Raw genomic sequence first — 8,329 nt, 5'->3', positions numbered from 1 at the left:
CAGGAATCTTTGAGAATTTTCTTGCTCATGACCTATTAATTAAATTTGACCTTATTTAAGCAATAATAATAACAATGTTCAAAGTAAGTAGCAGTTATTAACTTCCATTAGGCTGAAACCAGTTTCTTCAGCAATGTCCCCAAAAATTACTGTTCTAATTTGGCATGTATCATTTAAGTGGTAATTACTGTGGTGGTAAGATTTTAAATGTGTGTGGTGCCTTTCATTTTATACAGCAAACCTGCACTAAGTAGAAGTAGGAGTTGAGAGAAATTAATGGATTTTGACTAGACTGTTCCGAGCAAGCTAGAAAAAGAAACATTTGAATAGTGGTTAAAAAAAAAAAAAAGTAGTTTGGGTTATTTTTTCATGCAGACAGAACTCAAAACAATGGGTCAGATTTTGTCTGAGATTTCCTAAATTTGCTTTTTGTCTGAGATCAGTCATGAAAATGTTGAGTCCTAAAAGTATGAAGAAAATTTAATAATGTGAAAATGGGATTTTGATTCTTCCAGTGCCTTCCTTTGAATCATAAAATGTAGGAACTTGCAGGCGTGCTTACTCAGCAGTGGACATAGAGGAAAGTAAATATTTTTTTAGTGCTTGATACCCTCCACCTCCCATCCACCCTGCAAATCCTCCCTAAATGCAGATAAAACCTTTTAGCAACTGGGGTAAACTAAAACATGAAGCATAGTGGTTAACAGGCGTAGTGTGCTCATGCCATATTTTTATATTTAAACTTTAAAGAGGGCTGTCTGCAAAACTGCAGCTAATGGCCTGCACTTGAATCAGCTACAGGTGCATCAAGAAATCAAGGGAAAAACAGACCTTGGATGACAACCTTTGCCTGAGTGTTTTACTGTACAACTTCTTGATCCCTGATGTAAGGCCTCCCTATGGGGGTAATGGCTAAAAATATTTAGGAGAATTCTGCAAATAGGAAGAGGTTACAGATGAAGACTGGTAATAACTGCATCCAGTTAAGGTGATTCCAAGATGAGTCCAGTTCAGACCATCCTAGAAAGGCCACTTGCTATGGAAGGCATCACAATTACATTTTCTAGGGTATCGATTCTCATACACAAAGGCTTTTTGCGTGAAAGATGTAATGAAAACCAGTGTATAAATAGTGAAATGCTTGCATCACACTCTAGCACATGAATATTTTCTGGGTCTCATCCCAGAAACTGCTGAGATAGTATGGTTTAGGAGAGGTATGGGATTCTAAGTAGTTAATTTGTACTTTGAATCATTCCCTGTCCGATAGCTCTTTTTAAAAAGTTGGTGGATTCCTTACTGCAGTAACTTAAAATCGTATTTGGCAGGTTCCTAAATGTTCCTGTTTAAATAATGTAGAATTAATACCACTGTTTACAACTGTGTTTCTTAAATGTAGAAAACTTTATTTTACAAATCTGCATATTAATTTCTCTGGATGAAGGAAACTTTTTTTTTTCTTTGGAACATTAAAATGGTACAATGCACCAACTGTTTAAAGATGCAAGGGAATGTCCTTGTCTGCACTGCTTCATCATTTCTTATGTTCTAACTCTGCAGACGACTCAGAGTCTGGACCTGGTGCTATCTGTCTTATGCTATATGCCATGATGTGTCCAGAGGGTTACTGAGGTACATCCTGTTGAGCTTGTGTTCTGAAATCTCAATGTTTCTTTAGTCTGACAAAATCTTCTGAAAGTTGACCATCTCTCATAACAAAAAAAAAATTTAAAAAAATCAATAAGCAGTGTATGTAAAAGAGATAATAGGGATTTAACAGAATGTAAGTTCCAAAATTTGTCCAATGAATAGTAATGGTGTAGTATCGCCAGTGTGGTCTCAAAAGACATTACATGCAATCTAATAGTAGGATGAGGAATAATAATTCCAGAGCTGGCTGTGGTGTCCGTGTATTGCCTGGACAGACTTCCCCCAGGTATTTGTCCACTGATTTTTCAAGTCACAGCATCCTGTGGCAGTCATTTCACAGGTTCAGTGACATGGTCTGAAGAAGTAACTTTGTATTTGTTTTGAACCTTCTAGTTTTAGTCCATGTCCTTTATCTTTTGTATTGGAACAATCAATCCTTTTTCACTTTCTCCATGCCAGTAATGATATTTCCAGATATCTGTCACATCCCTTCTCAGGCCCTCTTTCCAGCCTGAAAAAAATCTTAGTCTGCTAGCTTGGTTTGAGCTATCTTTGATCATCTGTTCTTATCTTTTTCCACTTCTTTAATGTAGTTTTCAAGACCAGAAAGTATAATTTTTCCACAGTAGGTGAGGACAAGGTGCACAACAGATTATACATCTAAAAAAACCTGTTCTGTTTTGTTTTCTCTCCTTTACATGATAATTCTTAATGTTCTATTTGCTTTTTGACTTGCATAAGAGCATTGAGCTGATGTTTTTGTAGAGCTACCTCTTACAATTCCAAGAACTTTTTCAAAAGTAGCCATAATTAACTCAGCGCCTGTCACTGATTATGTAAAGTCAGAATTGCTTTTTCCTGCATGTGTTTACGCTTACCATTTTATTGCCCAGCTTCACATAGTGTCATGACGCTTTTCTGCAACTCTTTGAACGTCTAGTAATTCTTTGAAAGAGCAGAGATGGAGAAAGTATGATCCATTTATGATCAGCAGGCTGTGATTAAGCTTAATCCTATCACACAAGTGAAAGCCTAAGGAACCCTGAATCACAGCTGGAGCCTATGAAATGAATCCGTGCCTTCCCAGGTTGATAAAAATCAATAAATGTTGTCCACTGTGACTGGACATAAGTCGGGTGTTCAGATAAGCTCAACTGCTAAACTCTTTGAAAAACATGGTAATACTCCGTTTTCTCTAGAAACCATCGCTTACTGTTTTGATCCATTATCCCATTTTCAGCCCCCCATTCCTGATTAACACAACTGAGAAATCGGTAATGATCAAACACCAGCAGCACATCCTGCTTGGAAGTAATCAGCTCCGAGACCAGACTGCAGCACAAGGACTAGGGGCAAAGACACTGGCCTGGTCACAGGCAGCTTCCTTATGGCCAATGGAAGGATCTCTGACTTCATGCTGCACACTTTCTGTCCAGCTTCTGATGCAGCTGACCCCAAAATACAGTTAACCCACCTGAATGGCAGGTAGTAGGAGCAGGTGGGTTAGCGCAGCCTGGCTCCATTCACTCCTCTCCAGCAGAGCGAGCAGACAGGTAGCTGATTCTGGCCTCAGAAGGCGCTCATCCATGGGATCCTGTAGGGATCAGCACCTTTTCTCCTTTTCTTTTGTAATTGCTAAATACCACTGTGGGCAATAACATGCACATTACCTTCTGTTTTATCTATCATTCATGGTTAAACACTGACACCTAAAAGATGAAATAAAGCTGACTCTGAGCAAGACTGGGACTGGCTGCTATCACCAAGTAACTCTGGGCAAAACCTTCTGTTTGGCTTTCATTTTCATACCTCTGTGGACTTTGCCACAGCAGTAAAAAAACAAAACAAAACCCCATGGACTTATGAAACTCCCTTCCTCAGTCAAAAACTGCTTGAGACCATTGCTTTAAGCCATGCACAGACAAAAAATATTATAAATTGGATAAAAGATTCTGTAACTTTCCTTTTGAAATTCATGCTCCAGGCAATTTTGTCTGTGGTGAAGGAGATGGAATTAAAGCAAAAAAAAACCCCACCAAACTCTGTGAAGCATGGAAACCTTTTCTGAACATATTACAGGGTGGAAATCTAAAGATAATAGATGCAGAGCTGAAGGTTGATCAGTGTAATCTGGGAATTATCCAAAAGTATTGCTTAGCTTCCTGTTAGTTTAGTGATACTTTGGTGGGATATCCATATTCCACAATGGAAAGCATAGGAATGATGTTTTATCTTTTCTGGCTTCTTTAAATAGAGGCGTACTAAGGTACATAGGGAGGTAGAAAAATAAAAAATAAAAATGATCTGTATGAATTAATAGCATGTTTTTTAAGATGAAAGCTGGTTAATTGATCATTAGACCATAACTTAAATATGTCATGTAATTAATACATGTGCTCTGTCTAAATGCTGATACGAATAAAACTGTTTAACACATGAATACACCGTAGAAAAAATCCTAATAAGTGAGGTATGGAAACGATGACTTAGACTTTTCTAGTTCATTACTGTGATACAGTGGAATACATCTGCGAACAATCAGATACGCTTACTGTTCGTAATGTAATACATTTGAAGATTCTAATTAGTCATTACATATGTGTTCTTGATTTGCCTCAAAGAGATGACAGTAGAAGTTGGGGATGTAAGATCCGTTGTTTTGTGTTTCTGCTGTAATTATGATATTACTACCATTCCTTTAACAGAGACATTAAACAACGTGTTTACTTAAGTAATGATTTAACTAGTTTAGAGTCAACCACGCTATTTTTGAAGGAGGAGTTTGCGCAAGTTTCATCCTTACTGTTGAATGTAGAAAAGTAAATACTACAAATGAGCTTAAACAAATAAAATATGCAATCAAATCAACCTTGGAACGAGGGCCAGAACATAACTGTGTCGATGCGATGGGAGGGACTGAGAGATGATCCCTTCTGCCTCCTGCCCAGTGTTAGGACAAAAGGCAACGGGGACAAATTGAAACACGGGGAATTCTGTTTTAACATAAGAAAAAAAAAATGCTTGTTGCTGTGAGGGTGGTAAAACACTAGAGCAGGTTGACCAGAGCAGCTGTGGGATCTCCATCTGTGGAGATACTAAAAACCCAACTGGACAAGGACCTGGGCAACTTGCTGTGTTTTACCCTGTTTAAAATGGGGGCGGGGAGTGGACTAGACAATTTCCAAAGGTCCCTCCCAACCTATCCTATTCTGTGATTCTGGTTTCTGTCACCGGCTTTCCCTGCTCACCTTCTCTGGGTGCAATAGGAGTGGGCTGCTACTGGGGAGGTCACAGCCCACCTGCCTGGCTGCCCCTTGGCACCCGGCTGCCCTTCCCTTGCGGAGCAACTCGTTATTCCTGCTTCTGTGCAACTTGATTCAAACTCGGAAGGAAATGAAAGGAAAAAATTGTTCCAAAAGTTTTGATTTCCTGCCCTGTTATTTTTTTCATGAGATTCTGCCCAGAACTAGAGGGTTTTTTACAGCTGTTTTAACTGAAGAGTTGGATGTGGAAGATGAGATCGAGTGTTATAGGAGCAGCTGAGAGCGGGGGTTACAGAAAGCAACTTGTCAGTCAGTTGAGTCTGGAAGGTGAATTGATGAAGATGAAGAACAAGAGTCATGCTGCATTTCTTACAGGCTTACAGTGATGTTCCCTCACCTTTGGGGAATGTTTCTTTTGGTTTGTGTCCTTGTGAGTGAGGTTTTCAGTGGACCCTAAAAGTCTAGAAGAAAGTAATAACAAGGCTAGCACCCTTCTAACAGAACAGTCAGGTACATAAAAAAGTGAGCAAAGTGCATAAAAATGTGTCAGGAGAGAGAAAGGTTGGAAAAGAAGAGCAATAAAAGCGGGTGACAGCAGAGGCAAAGATGACCAATAGCCCATGAGAGTCATCTGAAAAGAGAAATGAAAAATGAGGTTTTTTGTTTTTTTTCGTACTGCGTTAAGGGTGCATGTTTAGTCTTAACTCCTACTTTTGCTCCATTTTTCATTCAAATGTAAAAAAAAAAAAAAACCAAAACCAAAACCAAACCAAACAAAAAACCTCCACAAGAAGCTAGGAATATAATTTACCCAAATCCTCTTTTTTGCAGCTAGCTGAGAGCCTGTATGTGAACAGATAAAGGTGGCTTCAAGAGAAACAAGCCTTTGGTGTAATTTAGAGCAGCGCTACATCTTTAATTATTTCTTGATGCTCACAGTGGTCTTCCTGAGATGTCATTCCACCAATGCAGCATTATCAAAACACAAGCTTTGATTATCTTACGGCCTTTACCTGTCTGCTCTGCCAGGTTCTGTAGTGACACAATAGGAACTAATTGTTTCAAGCACTTTATGCCTCATGGGCTAAATTCATCTTCAACCACTTACTGAGGCAGATGATAAGGATCAAAGTTCCCTTTTTTTTTATGTGCTCTATTACTATACTCCTTTCCGTTCTCTACATCAAATAATTATATTGTCTGCAAAAGAATGGTTAGCTCCAATATATTCTGAGGTGTGTGATTTGAACATGGGGATGAAGGGTACTGCAGAAACTTGGTTGTATGGAATTTAGGGTTTGGACACGGATACTAAAATAGCCACATCCATTTCACTCATGTTTACTGAAGCTGAATTTCTCATAGAGAGAGATAGTGATATAGTGTGATAGCCATGGGTATTTATACAGGGAATGAAATGTCTTGATTTTCTGCCAGGATATTTTAGTATGTGAACCCCTTTGCAATTAATTGCACAGCCTGAATTCTCAATAGCTCACTGTCAAAGCAGGGGAAGTATTTAAATAGAAAAAGCAAGGGTGCGTTCTTCTCTTTGGTGCGGTGATGTGCATGCTTACATACCTTACAGTATGTAAGTGCAGTACTTCAGAGCTTTGGAACTCGGAGAGCAAGGAAACAATTTCAAGATGTGGTCTAGTATAATGCAAACTATCTCTTAAAAAATACTTTTCAAAATATGTTGGAAGTATTGGTTATTGCCTGTTATTTCTGCTGGACAAAGGACCTGAATCTGTATATAAAGTTTGAAAACACTTCTGGGACATATACTGAATCCCCTTGAAAACCAGATAAGAACAACTGAATTTCATCTTACCTGCAAAATCAGTTATTATTGAAGAGAATGTTCCCAAGATGAATGAGGCACATTTAAATACACTGTCTGCCCACATACTGTGGACAGGACATGGTGTGAATGGTATGAAGCTGTGTCAGGGGAAGTTCAGATTGGACATTAGGAAAAGGTTCCTCATTGAGAGGGTGGACGGTCACTGGAACAGGCTGCTCAGGGAAGTGGTCATGACACCAAGCCTGTCAGAGTTCAAGAAGCATTTGGACAATGCTCTTAGTCATATGGTTTAGTTTTAGGTAGTCTTGCACGGATCAAGGAGTTGGACTCGGTAATCCTTATGAGTCCCTTCCAGCTTGAGATATTCTATGACTATCTCCTACTTTTGCCCTCAAATCCATGTTCCCTTGTGCAGCAGACTGCAAATCGGGTGGCGGTTATCCTCCATCAAGAGATCATTCCACTTACATGTGCTTATCAGTGTATCACTTGCCGAGAGAAAGAACGGGGCAGAGCAAACACAAGTTATTATTCAATAACCTTACCTACTATGTACAAAATGTTTAATTAAAAACCATCGCTACATATATTCAGTGTACAAACATGCATTCCCAAGCCTGTGGAGGGATAGGGAGAGGAGGCTTAGGAGTTATCCTCTTGCAACGGCACTGCAGATGCTAAAAAGGCAGCGAGTCAACATGTGTGTACGGTGATGGTGCCCTCTGCCCACAAAACATATCTTGTCATTAACAACAGCCATGATAGCTGATTTTAATACACCTCGAAGCTGCAATTCTGTCCTGCTGCTCCATGGCATGGGTTAGGGGTGCAACTTCCTGTCACCCTACTTGTTGAAGATGGAAATATGTTTAGTTTGTAGTAAGCTTTATCTCAAGGTATGTGTAATGGATCTATTTTCAGTACAAACATTTTGTCCCTACAGCATGAAGCAAAGGAAAGAATGAGATGATGATAGAGGTCATTGTTATAGCGTGGATTGTTGTTATCTTTCCTTCTTATTCCTTGTGTATTACCATCCAGGTTCTGCTCCTACATTATAAATTGCCATCCTGTGTTTGGCTGTTTTATGGTGGTGTCTATAGGATAACATGAGAGGATGGCCTGTGGTGCTCCCTGTTGTCCTCTCTGCATTTTCTGTGTTTTTCTGCAATGGTTTTGGGGGAATCTTTCACCTTTTGACCGGCTCGCTTCTGCGCTCAAACAATTGTACAACCATGATCTCCCTGACAACAAACTTTGTAATGCAGATGCATTAGAAAAGCCTCTAACTTACTTGTTCAATGACTGGACCTACATAAATCCCAACAAAAGTATGATTTTTGTATTGCATTTCAACCTTAAGCGTCGGTAGGAGCAGCGCTATCGTGATGCCCTGGAGATGGCAGCATTGAGCAATTTATTTTCTAGACTTGGCTTGCAAGGCTTGTTTCCTGCGTCGGAGGTGAAAGTTACTCGCACGGTACATTTCAGCCCTGTAAACTGCAGATCACGTTGAATATTCAGTTTAATGTAGCATATAACGATTCAGGGAAACGCAGTTAACTGCTCGACACCACGCGGGGAAAGACTCTTCTGGGGACACCCCCCC

This window comes from Charadrius vociferus, unplaced genomic scaffold (assembly GCF_000708025.1).
Source record: "Charadrius vociferus isolate BGI_N301 unplaced genomic scaffold, ASM70802v2 scaffold650, whole genome shotgun sequence".
NCBI lineage: Eukaryota > Metazoa > Chordata > Aves > Charadriiformes > Charadriidae > Charadrius > Charadrius vociferus.
The sequence above is the reverse complement of the archived record's forward strand: the minus strand, read 5'-3'. Positions refer to the sequence as shown.